The sequence below is a fragment of the Triturus cristatus genome, chromosome 3_2, assembly GCF_964204655.1.
Source record: "Triturus cristatus chromosome 3_2, aTriCri1.1, whole genome shotgun sequence".
Classification (NCBI taxonomy): Eukaryota; Metazoa; Chordata; class Amphibia; order Caudata; family Salamandridae; genus Triturus; species Triturus cristatus.
In genome coordinates this window covers 487,104,692-487,124,207 of record NC_140584.1, presented here as the reverse complement: position 1 = coordinate 487,124,207, position 19,516 = coordinate 487,104,692, and the positions used below count along the sequence as shown (strand labels likewise).

The 19,516-nt window shown below is 41.7% G+C and overlaps 1 protein-coding gene across 4 annotated transcripts in view; it reads left to right on the top strand.

The window, feature by feature from the left end:
* The window catches only part of DENND2B (DENN domain containing 2B), a 1,065,289-nt gene that overhangs the window by 843,502 nt on the left and 202,271 nt on the right, over positions 1 to 19,516 (top strand). The gene's annotated exons all lie outside the window — the stretch shown is intronic.

Sequence of the window (19,516 nt, the reverse complement as noted above, 5' to 3'; positions counted from 1 at the left end):
TCAATTTTCACAGTTATTGACTTGGGTTAGTCTTGAAGCCAGTGCGCTCAACCCCGCGCAAAACCTTTTAGCCATTCAATCTTTGTATGTTTTTTCTTGTACATATATTGTGCAGTTACTTAACTGTTTGGATGTGGGGGGGGGGGGTGCATTTTGATTTCACAAAGAATTGTTGGAAATGGTCTTATTTTTGAAGTCGCAGGCCTCTGTAAGTGATAAGAAACCATTTTCTCAAAGTTTATCTTTATGATTTAGCTTGGTGACGTGAAGATGGGTGTCTAATGTTATAGCTCCGTTTAATTAATACACCTACATTGAATGTATTTATAGAGTTGGTGGGAATGTTTCGTTGAGTTGTATGTAGTTATACAAAAAGCAATATAGGTGCTTTGCAGTTACATTTTTTAAAAAGACGATAAGTCAACATCAGTGATTACAGGGTGTTTTGGAAAGATGGATTTCAAGTGGTTTTCTGAAGTGGTAGGGGCGGTGTCTTCTGTAAGTCACATATTCTGTACATTTCTATGTTGTGGTCATTGTGTTGTCAAGATTTTACCCCCCTGTGGGTTTTCTTACATCTCAGCATTGTAAGCATGTTTGAAGTTCTGTCGACTCACATTGGGTGGTGTCCGCCGTCGGCAAAGACGTGTGTTTGTTTTTCATGTGCAAATATTGCTATGTTATGTTTTAAGCCGAGTTGACAATTTTCTTATAAATGTTCACAAGCTTGTATAACCATTCGTAGGGGCTCGTAATTCCTGGCAATAAAGTTTAGTTTTCTGCACAGTGCCAATTCTGTGCCATAAGAATCCTCCTCAGAAATTTAAAGCTGGGAGAATTTCAGCCAGAAATCTTGCCTAGTGATAAAGGTGTCTCGGGATATGTATGCCACTCTGAAAGGCTGTGCCAGCAGAATATGGTACATTATAAACCTTGACCTAAGTAAAGAGTGCCACTTCGGAAAACTGTGACCGAAGATTTGTGTGCACAGTGATATCGTGCCACGGACAAGGCTACATTTGTGCAGAATGTACACAAAAAATAATGGTTTGTATAACCACTCATTCAGAAGACTTATTCTTATCATTTGAAAGCAAGGAACTTGTTTTCAGGCACCTTCAGCGGAACTCCTCACATGATTGCGAGTGTTGATATCACTTGACACCTGTTCTGTACTCTGGTCATGTGGAGCGCAGACAGTTATGAGATTGTTTGTAGATCTCTCATTTGAGTTGGCCCTAAAGTTTATATCAGCCAAAATGGCCGCAATGTAAGTATTTCCTCTTTTCCCATTGAGTTTTTGACAGGCAACCCTAGGGCTGAGATAGAAGCTCCTTTGTGTGACCATGTGGCCTTCAACCAACTAGAAATGTTGGATTGCATTATGAGGGCCATATTGCATGTGAGTTTGGATACCTGTAAGCTATGCAGAAGTGAATAGAGATTTGCCTGATTGCATCAATATCACACCCGAAGCCTGTAGTCACTAACAGGGTTGTTGATTGGAAATAATTATTGAGCAAGAAATGGCAAATCTGAAACATTAGCAGAAACTAAAGTTTCTCTTCCTTGCGTCTTTAATTTGGGTGGTTATATCCCTGGTTCTATTTTTTTTTAGCCTATGCTGGGTCTAATGGCCATGTTTCCAGTGACCTAAAAAAACTCAGTGAACTCCTCTTTGCCTGTGGAGGTGCAGAGTGCAGTAACTATTGGGAGGGTGGGTGCAGGGACACTCACCGTGCCTGCATATTTGTTCCCTAGGGTCTACTGAATAGTTTGTGTTCTGTGATACCAGACTTGCCATCATCCTCCAGGATACAATATTGTAGGTAGTTTATGGTTATCTATACTGGAAACCCTCCTACTTTATAATCCCATTGAAAATATGGGCTTCTTTCGGTCCATTAGGTCTGTAATGAGAAACCGTCTTTGGGCTCAATTAAACTTGTATCAGGAGGAGAGAAGAGATGAGCAAGATGCCCTGCCACGTCTTGCCTCTCACCAGATGAGTAAGGTGTTTCACGAGCACTTGGGATAATAACAATGGGGGTGTTGGAGGTCTTGCACTGTAACTAGTGTCTTCCTCCGGTAGACTCTTTATGTCACTGCGCTGGCATGGGTCTTTCTAGGGTCAGTTCATCACGGGGAGATATTGGCCTATGAGGATAGCTTGAAAGTTCAGGTGTGGACATGGCGTTCTCCAGTGACGTCCTGCATAATAGTGAAGGATGCCTGGGTAAGCCCTAAACCTGTTCAGGTGGGGAGAACAAAGCCTGATGTGGTCGTAGTGGCGAAACCAAGTGATTGGCGCAAAGCTTCTCTGGTCTCCAATAGCAACTTCTTTTCTTTTGTACTGAGAAAATAGTGTTTTTGATGGTAAGTCGCTTATAGCCATGCTAAGGAAATAAAAACACAAAACTTAACTAAGGCATGTACCTGTTTCCCTCTCAGTACATACCACTGTAGATTCATTTGGACAACTTTATCTTATGTATATCAAGGTCACTGGTTACATACCTAATCTGTAATGGTATATTTTCGAGCTTTCTTCTCAATTTATAGATAACTTGTTGCTACTGCAGTTAATCTAGAAGTACAATCAGTAGTCATACAGGGCTGTTAAAAGTGTGAAGTGTATTCTAAGTCGTTTTGTTCAAACACATTGTTAAAATTACCCCCGGACCTAGAAATTGCTGCCAGTGTTAGAAAGGCAAATTTATTTTAAAATGATGGAAAGAAAATCTAATCCAAGCACATTCCTGAAATTTACAGAAGTGCAAACATAAAGATTAGGAATCTCTCATCCTTAGCTGGTAAATTGAACAAATATTTGCCTGTTTTACTCAAGTCTCTGAGCAAAAACAAATCTGCAGTCATAGTGAATCAATTCATTTTTATTGGAATAAAGAACTTCACTTCATTTCTCCATTTATCATTTTTGATGTGCACTTGATCAGTTATTTATTTCAACAGTATAGCTCACAATCATCACAGAAGCCCTTATTATCCATTCCTCCTGTACCTTGGCCATGCTCCCCATCCCTTGTTCCCATTAATTCATTTTCCCTCTGTTTCCCATTTATGTGCTCCCTGTTATAACGTGGCCCCATATTACCTCAAATTTGGGTATTTGTTAATGTCTGTAGGTCCACCTTTTGTCCCTAGCCATCTCATACATATCCGTCAGCCATGAATCATAAGTTGGGAATATTAGGAGTTTTCCATGCTTTCAGGATGCCAATTTTCACTACCGCCATCGATGTTGAGAACCATCTCCAAAACTTACCTATGCAGTGTCTGACGCCATGAAGTAAGGCTATATGTACAGTTGAAGGCGTTTCAATCCCTATTTCCCCTTTTGTTATCTCCTATATATAATTCTAGTAGAAGTCCAGTGTGCCAGTTTCCTACAGAATATGTTGTGTGTCACTAACTGGTTGCTAGCATCTCCAGCACTCAGACGTTATGCTCAACCATGCTGTAGGTAATATGTGTGGTGACTAGTGTCATTCATGCAATACATTTTGAAGTCGCTCAACCTGGCTTACCATAGCCCCTTATCATGCTTTCCTCCCATTCCTCTTCAGAATATTCAATAGTCTGTTTTCCCACCAGATATTTAGCTCATTTGCTATTTGTCATGAACATTTCTGTTAACCAATAGTATCACTACCATGCCCTTGTATGTCCCCTGGGTCTGTATGTGTTTGAGGTTACTGACTGTTTCAAGTCTCCTTGCTGATGACCTATGCAACCCTGTAAGCAGTGGAGTAACTGATTTTATCTCCACTTCTGGATATGGTGTAGATCAAAATCTTATTGTGGATCATCAAATGATTTAAAATGTCTATCGGTTATTATATCACTAAATCCATTGATCTCTTTTCTCTTCAATTTTTCTATAATATGTACTTTTTTTAGGATGATTCAATCGCTGTTTCAAGTTTATTTATGTTTGCTAATATGAAAATTATGGCAAAACAATCATTAACGTTTTAAAAATACTATCAATATACACAGCCTATTTATAAAAACAATAGCTTTTGTTATCTTCCTTATATCAAAAACATCTAAAAACGGTTTACATATACTAAATTTACATCAATATATTTTTGTAACATATAATGAAGCATACGTTCAATGTGCAAATAGACCTATACAAAAGTGCAGTGGCTAGAGCTATATTAATGATCCAGCAGCATACCAGTAAGTGTTGGTCCGTATATTATAGTATATATAAGTTCATAAAATCTTCCTCCAACATAAGCTATAATTCATAAACCCTAAAGAGTAAACTAATTGGATAAGTAAGGTGCACAGTTGGGCTTTCACTAAATGTCTCGCCTTCCTATTGAACCACTAGTATTATGCACAAGGCAAATCTAATTTCATCTTGATTCCGTCAAAAAAGTTTCTCAGATGGCAACAGAGACGTATATTATCACAATTCCTTATATTGGTCAATAATTTAGTAACCTTTCTAATATTCATTTGTTTAAAAACAGGCATTAAGAATCTCTTCCTTTCCATTAAGAAATATGTACAAAAAAAAGGTAAGAAGAATTATAGTAACACTATCCTCTTTACAAAAAGGGCATACTGCAATATTGTCAGACTTGAGAAGTATCCAAAATGTAAAAGTTCTTGACCCAAACTCAGCCTTTATAGCCAGCATCTAACATTTCTATCTCTTATTTCTCTGCCTGCGCGGTGGAGACGTGGTTAAATACTGAAAAGTAGACCCAGGAGAAGTGCATGTAGTCGCGCGCTGCCGTGACCGAGGTCCCATGATCAAGGTCATGTGAGAGTTAGTAGAGAATAGTAAATGGTTGGTCCGAGGGAAGGGAAAGCGGCGGCCATCTTGGTCTGTTTGTCACTAGTGAAGCTCAGTCGTAATTCAGAACACCCAGGCCCATGTCACCAGTCTAAGTTATCTTGGCTGGATGAGTAGAACAGGGTCTGGAGTTCCCCGAAAACTGCAGCATTGGACCATCAGGATCGACCGCGATGTGGATGGTCTCAAGCGGTCTATTAAAAGGTTGCCTAGGAGTGGCGGCCAGCTTAAAAGGTTTAGATTTTTACCTTACTTGAGCAAACCTCAACCACTATTGTCATGAAGTTCAAATATTCATAACAAATTCTTGTGCTTGATAGTTTCTCTGTTACCGCTACACGTCATCAGACCACCCTGTGAATGCCCAGAACTGCACTTTTCATCTGCTAAATCATACACCAAGTAATCATCTAATGCCATACTTTCACTTGCCCATGTTTCTTGTAATGCCAGTATTGGCAACTTCTTTTCTCTTAACTTTCCTTGTTAATGCATCCCGTTTCTTTTGAGGCCAGCAATGTTCCAGGACATCAAGTGGAAAGTTTTTAAATCAGAAACTGTTTGGCTTAATCACCACAGGCCCGAGTTAATTGCCACAGAAATCCAGTTCCAAGTATCTTGTTCTTGCACATTCACCCTTTTTGGCAGTGGACCCGTGAATATCCATATTTGGGAACCTATTCTAGTAATAAACTGCCGTGATCTGAGCCAATCACATTCTTTGTTCTCGTTTCCATTGCTTGGCTTTTCCCTCTGCATATCACTTATTCTAGCCCCCCTAGTTTGGTTGGACTTATTCTGGTGCACAATGTAAATATTGAAGCATAGCCACCATAACTCATCAGTTGATCTTAAAACTTGACCATCCACTATTTGTGAATAAAATTATCTTTCAACCAAGGCTATGTCGCTTGATGTGATTTTCGACAGCCTTGGGGCACAGTTCAGGATTTACAAGATTTGTCCCTGTTGAGAAATGTACTAGAAATCCAGTATGTGAAGATGTCAACTATTTGTAAAATCAGGTGGTCCTCTCTCGAATCACAGCACTCTGGATTACTACCTCCACCAAGATTCTTTTCCTCTATATTTATTTTATTTGACTGCTATGTTTGTTAAAACCTCCACAACTGATGGAATGCCTTCATTTTTTTAACAACAGGCACATGCATAGACATAGGTACAAGAACAAAACTGATCTTTCTGTATTTTATTATTTGCCGTGTCTGTCTTTCCTGATTTATAACTCCCCTGTAACTCCATAATTTATTTCTTGTTCTACCTCACTACTCAGTTAAGCAAACCTTTGTAGAAGTGTTTGTCTCATGTTAGATATTCCTCCTCTGTATTAGTATTACACATATTATCCAAAAACACTTTCCTACACTTTTTGTAGTAATTCTTCGCTTCCTCAATCTCTTCATTTTACTTATATTTTTTGTTCTCCCTTCCGTTGAGCTTTTCTTTGAAAAATGGGATATAAATCCCCTTTCTCATTAGGGCTACTTAGTTCATCCATCATTCCTTTGACAGTTTTTTTATTCGTATGCAATGTCACATCCACCTCATCCACACGTATTTTACCCAGTTGTTCAATGTTCGGGGTTTGACGGTTTGAACTGACCCTCCTACGAAACCACTGCAACCAACCCCACAACCCATACCCTCCGTCTGTGTCTCTACCTCTCCTCTCTGTTAACCTTTACAAAATTTGAGGGGTCTATCAGGTTTTGTGTTTCTTTGTCAAATAAAGAGGGACTGGGCGTTCTGTGCCCTTTATTATTAAAGCCCCTTGTGTTAAGTTCTAAAAGATTAGATAATATAGTTAAGGCAATTGCAATATTATGGTCCGAGTCTTTAACTACACTTTCCAACAGGGTCAGAATGGATTTTAAAATACACTGTATAGCCATCATCATATCAGAGCCTAACGATGGTTCAATACCTTGAATACAGTCTGCTCCCATATCCCTATTTAAAGTCAATCTATTGGTTTCTCAATGCAAGGATCACTTTCACTCGAAGAGTCAGACAAGTTGGGGAAGATTGCTTTGTTTCAGTAGCAATATTTTGGGGGCTTTTGATTTTGTTTGTGTACTGGTTTAAGTTTCAATTTCGGGCTCAACAAACTTGTCACCTCCTCGAGCTTGAATTTCCCACAGCATTGAACTTAGAGCCATTTCCCCCATTTCCTTTTCATCCCGTAAACCCCCCCCAGGTATTATGTCAAAAATAGGTTTATCACTCACAGGATTATATATAATCATGCGGGGCTACCATCCTTATGTTGCCTTCACAGGTGAAATTTGCCCCCTCAAACCCTCAGTCCATGCTTTTCTATTCCTAGTGCTGAGAGAACGTCATCAGTTGTGCCATTTGACTTAGAGCCCTTTGATACATCATTGAGTCGTTTGAAAGAAGAGGAGAGTTTGTAAGATGCTTATGAATCTCTGCACACACCAACATTTTATGGGGCTTAGCTAACTGTTCAGCCCCTAGACGCACACCCAGTCTACAAGTTTTATCCTCTCAACATCCAGCTTCCTCTCTGGGAACTGTGCTACAAATTTTAAGAGCTATTTACGATTTCCAACTAAGGTACCTACCTACATCACTTGCACCACTTGATTTATGCCAACATCAAAAAAGGGTCTCTTCCTTGATCATTTCATTTAATCTGTAGTCTGTTTTACAGACTTTTTTATGACACATGCTTTCAGATGTCACACCCAGGTTATTGGGCGCCACATTGTCCTCTTTACTTTCTTCACACTTGAGACCTGAGTATCTTGTAATGTCCTTTCATTAGAATTTTAACAGCATTGATATTGTCTGTCAGTGGCAGAGAGCATGGTATAATTTTACCTATCCTCAAATTTCTTATACGAAGATCCTTCCTGGACCTTCTGTTTCTTAAAGTATATGAATAGCTACCTTTTTGTGACATAAAGAAAAGATTTGTTTGTAGGCCAAAAGCATTTTTATTTAGTATATTATCCTTCAAAGACTTGGTTTTTAGCATAGTTAGTTACCCAACCAACTTTGGCATACTTTGCAATGAAGCTTCTTCCATGCCCACATTTCTTTTGTGTGAAGGATTACTTTTGATCTGAGCATGGCCTTCCAATTTTATTTGGGCCATGAGTTAGACTAGGGAAGGTTTGAGAAATTCAACTGTGTGTCTGATGATAGCAATTGCTCCCCCACAATCAGACATGTAAGCCATGCAAATTCACTTACTGTACTTTCCACCCCCCCCCCCCCCCCCATCTCACATATGCCTTATTCAATCAAAACTATGATTGGCACACTTCAGGTACACTGGGTATCCTAGTTGATCTCACTGGAGGTACCAATCAGTCTAATCCAACCTTCTTCCATGTGGCTCCACAATACACCAGGTTGTTCCAAATAAGTACTAAAAAACAACAATATTTGTATTCATCAGCATTAGTGCGAGTGTCAGTGGCAATTTCAGATAGGATGTACAAAATCCAGATGCATTTCAGATATATAAAATACTTAATATCTCACTGATACTGATGCCTATGCAAAATGCAAAAAGAACAATTGATGGACAGAATGCAGAACAGTGTCATACATTCACCCCAGTACAGAGATATGGGCCTAAATTCATAGTTTTTTTGTTCACCATGCCATTCCATGCCCTGAAACTGGGCCCAGGATGCTTGTTTCCGGTCCACGGAGGACCTGGCTTGGCAGTTCGGGCTGTACTGTTCCCATAAGGAACAGGGTCAAGACTGATTTGCATATGGCTGGGTCCAACCTAGGGTGGGGTGGTGAGCAAAGGAATGATGGATTAAACCCAGATCCTTGTGACTGGGGTAAATGTTTGCATTGTCCAGCATTTCGTCCATCAATTGTTTCTTTTGCATATGTTGCCCTAAGTGGGAAGGGTATGCCCAGACGTGGGTCCCGTGCTCACAACATTACTGGATTCAAGATAGCCTGGCTGATGAAGGGTGATGCCCTGAAACTGGTCCCAGGAGGCTTGTTTCCGGTCCAGTGAGGACCTGGCTTGGCAGTTCGGGCTGGACTGTTCCCATAAGGAACAGGGTCAAGACTAATTTGCATATGGCTGGGTCCAAACTGGGGTGGTGTGGTGAGCAAAAGTATGATGGATTAAACCCAGATCCTTGTGACTGGGGTGAATGTTTGCACTGTCCAGGATTCCATCCATCAGTTGTTTCTTTTGCATATGTCGACCTAAGTAGGAATGGTATGCCCCGACGTGGGTCCCGTGTTCACTACACCACTGGTTTCAAGATAGCCTGGCTGATGAAGGGTGATGCCCTGAAACGGGTCCCAGGATGCTTGTTTCCGGTTCACGGACGACCTGGCTTGGCAGTTCGGGCTGGACTGCTCCCATAAGGAACAGGGTCAAGACTGATTTGCATATGGCTGGGTCCAAACTTGGGTGGTGTGGTGAGCAAAAGAATGATGAATTAAACCCATTTAAATCCATTGTTCAGCATTCCGTCCATCAATTGTTTCTTTTGCAGATGCCCATGTCACCCAAGCTCTACTCGCTCAACTGGTCTCTGGTCAGCTCCTGCCCCTTGCTTAATCCACCCAGTTGACCACCCTTCCACTCCACAGCTACTCGTGCAGTCGGGTGGTGGCCCCCTGGCCAAAGTTCGAAAACAGAACAGGGTAAAGCAGCAATTCCAGCATGCCAGAAAATGTAAGCAGGTCAAAGAAGCATAGCTGGGCATGGGTACACCAGCTAATTCTGTAATAATATTTCTGAAGTCTAGGGTTGCGGAGATATGGTGATGTGACAGAGCAGCTTATGGGTCATACTTTTCACACAAAAACCCTTTAGAGGAATAGACACCAATACGAGTTTTTGAGTGTCCAAGACTCACCAACGTGTGTAATTATCAGCACCAGTGTCCAGAAGAACAGCAGCTCTGAGATGATCAAGGAGGTGGTGAAAGGTAGCGAGAAGGAAAACGATAAGAAGAAATATAGTGAGAGGGCATGGAGACCTGCTGGTGCAAGCCGCACCAGAGCCTAAACCACCCGCCTCCACACCTCAAGGAGGCTCCCTGGCGCCACAGGGCTAACCCCCTAAGGTCTGTTGGCCCTATGGATCCTCACACTTCCTCTTCTTCCCCCTAGACTCAATAGACTCAACCACTCACCTGCTTGTCCTGCCTAAACCTCCCACAACAGGAGTAGGAGCAGAAGCAAGATGACCTCTTGGAAACTACACCGCATCGTTAATTTTGGAGCGCTCACACCTCTCTTCTCCTTGTGGCTTCATGTCCCCTACGCAGCTGTTGGCCATTGATTTTTTTATGGAGCCTAAGCAGCTGGCTACAGCGGAACACTCCCTCACTCTTCTTGGCTCTCTTCCCTCACCTTTTTCGCATTCTCATATCTCACGTCTGTCCTACATTTCATCATTGAGCCATATTGGTGCTTGTTTATGGAGTCTACTATTCCGTCCTGTAATGTTCTTTGCCAGGCATATCCCAATGAGTAGATAATAGGGTTTATCTTTCTACTACTTTAAATCCTTTCAGGTATAATTGAGTAATTTCCACTTCATTATTAATTATGGCCATCTCTATATGTTGCAAACACAAGGAGCTGATGGACGGAACGCTAAAACTTTTCAGACACTCACCCCCAGTCACAGATCTGGGTTGAATCCATCATCATTCTTTAGCTCAATTCGCCACCCCAGTTCAGACACAGCTATATGCAAATCAGTTTTGGCCCTGTGCCTCATGGGAACAGTCCAGCCTGAACTGCCAAGCCATGTCTTCCCTGGACCAGAAACAAGCATCCTGGGACCGGTTTCGGGGTAACACCCCTCTTCAGCCAGGCTAGCTTGAATCCAATGGCAAAGTGAGCAAGGGACCCACATCTGGGCATACCCTGGCAACTTAGGGCGAACACAGCAATCACAAAGAGATGATGGACGGAGCACTGAAACTTTTCAGACACTCACCCCCAGTCACAGATCTGGGTTGAATCCATCATCATTCTTTAGTTGCATATAGCGGTGTTTGAACTAGGGTGGCGAAGTGAGCTAAAGAACGATGATGGATTCAACCCAGATCTGTGACTGGGGGTGATTCTGAAAAGTTTCAGCTTTCCGTCCATCATCTCCTTGTGTTTGCCATCTCTATATGATCCCAGGCTGGGATCTCACCACAACGCCCTTAGACCCAGCTTAGATTACCCCCATATAAATTTATGTTTTCCCCCATTATCATCTTTAGCAGTTCTTTGGAGATCCAAAAAGGCAAATTGGCAAAGACATAATTGAGACGGGTTGCTACAGTAACTGTAATTATAACTGCCCTCCCTTGGCAAAGGAACTTTAATGTAGAATATGTAAACAATTGTCTTGAAATCACTTATGTTAATGGATTATAGTTGTTACTCATCATAATTTCCAGCCTCCAGTTAACCAACACTCCCATGTATTTTAGATGGGTCCCTTTTCCACGCTGAAAAGGGATATCACCCAGTGAAGCTTTTGAAGTGATATTTGTTAGTGCTTAGGTCTCACATTTCCCTGAACTGATTCTACATCCAGAAAACTCAGAAAGGGCAGAAAGCAATGGGATTAATGCTGAAATAGAGGTGTGATGATTCATCATGAAAACCATGATATCATCAGCATACAATAGCATGTCAATTTCTCCTGCTGCAGTATTTATTCCTGATATGTCTTTAGAGTGACATATGGCACTCGCTGATGGCTTCTGAGCTATTAAAACAGTAGCAGTGACAGCAGACAGCCTTGCCTGATGCCTCTCCATACTTCAAAAGGCCTGACACAAAGCCACCACAGTTCACCACCGGTGATGTTTCTTTATATGACCATCTGACTTTCTGAATTAAATCTCACCTAGGCCCATTCCTGCCATCACATTAAAAATCTTCATTCTATACAGTCAAAGGCCTTTTTAGCATGCAATGACCTTGCGAGTTTATCATAATCATCATTCAGACTTGTCACAAGATGTGAGATAGTGTCCTTAGAGGCTTAGTAGAAGAGTCATTTGGATTGAATCACACTTTGAATTCTGAACGAAATTTCAGTGTATTAAAGTTATTTGAACTCTCTTGCATTCAGCTCCTTTTTTCGTTTGCCTCATGATACACTTTGCATAGCGGAGGCGCTATGCATTTCCTACTTATCTTATAGTATTCCACTGGGAGTCCATCCTCTCCTAGTTTTTTCTCTGTGTTCATGCGAGCTATATAACTTCTTCTTCCAAGCTCACTCCTTGCAATATTTGTCTTTCCATTTCCATCTGTCCATCACCAGAGTAGGCAGTTTCAATTTTGATTAAAAAGTTTCTTCCAAAATAGTATTTTCTTTGTGAACGAATGATATACGATGCAATAAAAGGAGACACAGGTATTAGGTATTTCCATAGGATTGGTTAATAATTCAACTAGTGTATCATGACTTGCTGGGATGTCATGTGTTGATTCCTTCAATTTTAACTGCATGGCCAATGATTTCCCAGCCTTTTCGCCTTGTTCATAATGTGTTTGTTTGATACATGCTAATACCACCTCTGCATTGAAGGGGTAAACTGTTGAGATCAAATTTTGCTTCGATTAATGCTGTCAGAGTGAGAGTGTTAGTTGATTGAAGTGTAGGTGAGATCTTTTATGTCTCTGTCCAATAGCACTTGCTGGTCGCTTGCTTTGGTCTTAGCTACGTCAGAATCTCTCATTATTTCTCCTCTCATGTATGCCTTCCATGTAGCCTCAACAACTCTGCTGAGGTGATGGAGCCCTCATTAGCACTCAGATGTGTTGCAATAAACGACCTAGCTATTCTTATTCATCTTACAGTAATCTGCATTTATAGGTGTTCATTTGCAATACATTTGTAGGTGGATGTATCCACCTATTGGTCTGAAGTCATACTTTGTATGTAAACTTTAATAAGTCTGTTTGAAATGTTTAGAAAACAATACCTAGACAGATTGGCAATTCTTTTTCAGTATTTATCTTTCAACTTCATTCACTATGCTATCTGAGAGATTAATTAATATTTTACTATTATCAACATTAGTACTCCCATATGGTCATGAAATAAAGCAAATTTATTTATTTCCATTTTCATGAGGCGATCGCCCCAGAAAACATGTTTACTACATACATTCATTATAATAAAACATTTCATGGAAAGTTAAAAATGACAATCATATCTTGTCAGATTCTAAAGATATTTTTGTAGCGCAAGAACAACATACAAATGTCCAATTCTAAAATCTTAATAGCCTTCTGAATGATTAAAACAACAGTGTTTAAAAAAAAAAAGAGTGGACATAAATGAATATTTGAAAACTTCAAACAGTCTGTTACAAAATACACTTCATTGCATTTACCTCAAAGGAAACACATGGAAACCCAAGAGTTTCCTTAAACCCAGGAGCCACAATTCTGGGTGTACCCCCAATACAATCAAAAGTACCTTCTACCAATTACAGTATTATTGAGAGGAAGGATTACCCTATATAAAATAGCCTTAGACATATTGTTTAGAGCTATAGAGAATGTATGCGCATGCATTCCATGATTTTGAAGCACTATACAGAAAATATATCTCCTTTAAACATTTCCAAATTTAGATAAACAATTATTGTATGCCTTTTGATCAGAAAATCCCATGAGCAGAACCACATTCCAAACACAGTTCTTGTATCATTATTTACTGAGAAAGATCCAATGCTTTCTTCATAACCATAGCTTTAGTTAAAGAATAGTTTTGTTTGCCATCCAGAATCATACCTTCTCAAAAATAAAGAACCATGTGAATGATCTTCCCCAAAATAGCCTTCAGCAGTGGTAAGTTAGAGTAATGACCATACTCTTTACTAAAACTGATTAAGTCCTCCACAGCTCTGCACGTTTTAATTTTTAGTTTCTGCTAGTGCAGCGCCCATGACAAAGATTTTGAGGAGATTTTACTTTTGCTTACTGCCATACAAAATGTGCGATAAATGATAGTAAAAAGATTTCAATGACCGCCCCACTCCATTGGGAGAAAACCCCTATGGTGAGGGGGTTGCTGCTTTTTTCAGTTTCAAAAATAAATTCCTGCTTTGGGATTTTCTTTGTGAAAATCAAAAAGAAATTGAAAGTGTCACATATGGCTCCGTCATGTTGACAGAGCGGTACGCATACTTTCAATCCAATGACAGGAACCCCTGTGATTCTGGCACAGTGGACATGGCCAACAGAGTTAGATACTCTCTCGCCCTGCCGAAATAACCACTCTAAATCAGGCCCTTTGTTTAATGACACCTTGATTTCCTTGCTTTCCAATTTCTCTAAGGATACCAATCTTTGAAAGATTTCTCTGCACTTCTCTGTCCAGAGTAAGAACATGTGGTCATAGTTTACTTTGTAATTTTCTTTACAAAAACCTGCCTTTCCCCATCCACATATCCAGAAAATCTGAATATGGAACAACATCTCACATAAGGCATGAACCAGCTTTGCTGTGGTTCAGGAAAGATCAGAAGATATTAGAACCACCATCATCGCTGAATGATTAAGGCATACCTTCATGTCCATTCCCCTCACTATTCACAGACTTGAATCATCTGATTTTACAGTTCTTGCACTCTGGTTCCTCGATGTATGGCAATCAGTGTTGGCTCTCCTGTAAGGAGGGGTAAGGATCCATGAATAGGTTGTGTTAAAGTTCTATAAAAGGCTTTAGATGTAGAATTTGTTTCACTGTATGGGGAGTGCTCCTATGCTGAAAATTAATTTTCACTTGTAAAGGTGTTCCTTCGTTCTTAGACATGTTTGCTCTAGATAAATACTGATACATAAACACACAAATAAAAATATCAAACAACTTTTTTAAAAGCCTTGTCATGTTGAACCAGAACCCAAACCTTTGAGATTTCATAGCTGGAAGATATGGCAGTAAGACTTAGTAGCTGTCTGTCCAAAGCACCTCACACAGTTTAAATGATGAAATGCTATCTTTAATATAGATATTCAAATTACCTTGTAAGTGAAGAGTTACAATTATATCTGCTGTTGGTGTATTAAAATAACTGACTATCAAGCATCTTAATTTATTAAATGCATTTATGCCTATATTCACTGGAAGGAAATATTTGCTAGGAGAAAAACAATAGTGCTGACCAGAAAGGCTAGATAAATATGATCAATCAAACATTCAACAAGTTCTTGTTTATTTTGAACAATCTACACACAGTTCAATTAATCTGTCGAGTTCCTCTGTACAATTTCTACAAATATATTAGGCACAATTACAACCAAGCTTCAAATGGTTGAAGACTGTCACTGAAGATGGTCTATATACATGAAACATTTTCCTTTGTGTTACTCCTTAATATTCTAACTGTTTCACAATTTTTAGGTCGCAGTGATGGCTTTAGCAGCCCGCTGGCTAGACCAGCTATTTCTAATACACATAGAGTGGGGTTTGGGTCAGTCCCTTGCTAGTGATCTTGTGGCTTCCATGCTCCTGAATCATTGGCTTCCCACCCTGTTCATGTCCTTGTACTTTCCAGGAGCATTTTGGTCTCACAATGTGGTCATTAGTTGTCTTGTATCAATCAATCAGTATTTGTATAGCGCAGCACTATCACCCCTAGGGGTAGCCGGGTGCTGAAAGTGCCATGTTTCCATCGAAAGGTCAGGTCTTGAGCTTCTTTCTGAAAGGGCAGGTCATTCCAGGACTTTACAGCTATCTCGGAGAAGGAGCGGCGCCCACTGTGGTGGATGTGAGGGGTGTGTGCAAGGTCGAGTGAGGTGGAGAGCAGGTGTCTTGCGGGCAGGTGGAAGTTCAGTCGATGGTAGGATGGTCCTTGAGCGTGTAGGGCTTTGTATGCACGCATGAAGATCTTGAACTGGCATCTCTTCTGGAAGGTGAGCCAATGGAGGTTTCCGAGGTGGGGGTTGATGTGGGTCCGTTTGGGGAGGTCGAGGATTAGTATGGCTGCGTTGTTCTGCATGCTATGGAGTTTTCTGAGATGCTGGGTGGAAATTCCGGCATAGAGGGCGTTGGGTTTTTCAAGGTGGCTGGTGACAAGGTTCTGCATGACAGTCTTTCTGGTGTTGACAGGGATCCATCTGAAAATTCTGTGGAGCGTATGGAAGCAGGAGGAGGCGACTTCATTGACTTGTCGTTTCATGGTAGTTGGCTGTCGAGGATGATGTCCGGGTTGCGTGCATGGTCTGTTAGTCTGTGTGTTCTGCTGGTCACCAGCTGTGGTCCCATACAGAAATGTTCTTTAGGACAATTAGTACTTCTGTTCTGTAGGAGTTGAGTTTGAGGCAGTTGTTTCTCATCCAATTGGCCATGTTAGTCTTGGTATTGCAGAAGTTGGTTTAGGCGTTAGCAGGATCCTCGGTGAGTGAAAGGATGAGTTGAGTGTCATCTGCGTAGGAGATTATGTTGAGTCAGTGGGATCTGACGACGTCTGCAAGGAGGGTCATATAGATATTGAACAGGATGGGGCTGAGGGCATATGATGTCCTTGGGTGCGGAGGTGAAGGGGGCAGTCAGATGCTCTGTGTGTGTCTTGTGATAAAAGATGTGATCCAATTGAGGGCACATTGCTATACGCCAATGTTGAAGAGTCTCTCGATGAGGGTATGGTGGGAGACAAACCCAGCAGAGAGGTCAAGGGGGATCAGTTTTTCTGCGGTCAGTGAGAGTTCTGATGTAATCTGTGGCAGCAATTAGTGCAGTTTCAGTGCTGTGGTTGGCCCACAATCCTGATGGTGAGGCGTCAAGTAGGTTGTTTTGTTCCAGGTAGTCGGTGAGCTGTTGATTGATGGCCTTCTCAAGTACTTTGGCTAGATAGGGGATCAGGGAAATTGGTCGGTAATTTTTTGGGTTGCTGTGGTCCGAAGAAGGTTTCTTTAGGAGTGGTCTGACCTCTGCGAGTCTCCATCTGTCCGGGAAAGTTTCTGCAAAGCTGGAGGTATTGAGAATGCTGACGAGTTCCGTTCTAATTGGGTTGGTTCCGAGGTTCCACTGCTGACCCTGATTGCATTCAGGGAACTACTTTTTCTATTACTGTAATCACTCAAGTGCATGTTTTTTCTTCCTCTCTCCCCTCTGTGCCTGTTTAATCATGACTTTCCCCACCTTACTCTCTGTGTTGCTTCCCCACCCTTTTACTTCTCCCAGCTTGTCTGTTATATCCACCCTCCCTTCCCAATCCTACTTTTAAGAACAAAAATTCCTCTCTGCCTCGGTTCTCCCACAGCTCTCCCTGCTTGGCACTACGTTCACATTAATTTATTTATTTTTTACTTTTTTGTGGCTTGCTATGCTATTGGGGGTGTCGATCTTAAAAAGATTTTTCCCTTTTCAAATAGGTTGCACATGTGCATAGATTCACAGCAGGAACTCGTGAATAGGTTAAAATATTAAAATAATTTGGATGAATTAAGAGATAGTCACTGTTAATGACTACACATCGAGATCAGCCATCTATGAATGGCATTTGTCTTAGTTAACAGACCAAGTTGTAAGATGGCCGCTGCTATGATAAAAGTTCCTGTTTTTGTAGGCACGTCTTCTTCTTTATATGAATTTTTATATTAAGTCATGAACTCCTGTTAAAGGAAGCATAAGGGAGCCATACATACCTGAAAATACAAACTTTTGCAATAACTGGATGCATCCCCATTTTAGTGTAGCTGTTTTGGAAAGTATGCACTAGACAGTCAGCCAAGGAGGAAGCACTTATTAATCAAGCAATAGAAAAAAGTACTAGGGACATATTTGGGATGTTTGCACCCGCTTTGCGCGCTCATGCGTCACTTTGGGATTACAGAATACCATTAGCTCTGGCTCACATAAAGCGCCGGCATTATCATCAGAGGGCGTTCCCTCATTTGCATGGGCTGGGAATCCCATTGCCTCTGTGCCCGTGGGCGCAGAGGCAATGAAGGTGTCAGGAGGCGCACTGACAGTAATAGTTGGCGCACTATCAGGCCACTTCCCTAATGGCAGTCCTCTGGAGGGGGGAAAGTAAAGGGGGTCCCATGGGCCCCCTAGACATCACCTTGCAGGTGGGTGCAGTCACTCACTGCACAGCCTACAAGGGAATCTCTAATCCCCCTTCAAAGTGTAGGCTGGTTGCCGCCTGCACTGTGAAACATGGAGTGGCTTCAAATCAGCTGCTCTGTTTTTCACATTAATGGGCTGTGCCCAGGGGAGCACGAGTTTGCAGCTGCACTGGTGGCAGCACATTCATCCTAATACAGCGCATTTCCTTGTTTGCGACGGGCGTACCTTTTAAAAGGTGCACCCGGCACAAACAAGGAAAATGTGCTGTATCTGTGATACGCCTCTGGTGGGTAGTCATCTGATGTGAAATTATGGACTTTTGGTGAAATATATACACAGGATTCTATTTTGCCTGAGATGCTCCATTCACAAAAATATGAACATAGCAGGAGCCCCATTAGAAGCTGCACTTCCGTAAATTCCTATGCAAACTGAAATCCTCAAATTGGTATTTTGTTGACTTAGGAGATCCTAGTCACTGGCTGCCAGGGCAATGACAAACCTATATCTCAACCGTTCAAAGCCAGTGGTTTCTCTTTAAAATCAACTACACTCGTTGCCTTCTTTTTGCAGCCATTTTTAAAAGCAGTGACTTGGCAACTGTTGACATGTAGACTCTTCTTGGAGAAATACATTAAAGACTTTTCCATTCTAATAGAAACTACACCCTAGCAGAAAGCACTTACAAATATGAACATACCAGGTGCCATAGTTATTGTTATGCTTCTCTTAATTCTCAGACCTTCTGAAATCCTTGATTGTAGTACAGGCAATCCATTGACTTCAGTCAATTCCGTTCTGGGTGTCAGGGTAGAGGCGGGCCTGCATTCTCAATGCTTCTCCTGTTTTGAGTACAGAGTCCTATCTTAAACTTTTAATCACTTAAGAATATCGAAACGCAACAAATTCTCTACAAGCTCTGCTCTCTTATTCCCACCATTTTATGGCTTCACGGAAGTATAAAAAAAGGATTGGCTAGACCAGGGGTACTCATTGTATGGCCCGCGGGCCGCCAGTGGCCCGGCAAGCCTTCCTTGGCGGCCCGCGGACCTTTCAGACATCGTACCGGTGTTTGGTTTTTTTTCCTAACAGTGTCAGCAAACTCAGACTCTGCTCTGTGGGGGCCCGGGGATTCAAGCGATAGTCGGAGTGGAGCTGCTGGGGCGCTAAGAGGTGAAATACAACAAAGCCTCGTTAAAAGACCTGTGAAGGCCTGTGAAGTACTCGGGTGGGGCTGTGTGTGTGCCCTGGAAGAGAAGCTGCCTCAGCTGCCACACAAGCGGGGGGGGGGGGGGGGGGGGAGAGGTGACAAAGAATGACAAGAGAACAGCAGGGTGTGAGAGTCGGGTAAGGGGACAGAGGGTGACAGAGGGCAGTAGGGAGAGACAGAAACAGACAGAGACATATAGAGATAGAGACTAACAGAGACAGGGACAGATAGAGACAGATAGGCAGAGACAGGGACAGATAGAGACAGATAGGCAGAGACAGGGACAGACAGATAGAGGTAGAGACAGACAGAGAGGCAAAGAGACAGACGGAGAGGGAGGGAGACGGAGAGGGAGGGAGACGGAGAGAGGGAGGGAGACGGAGAGAGAGAGGGA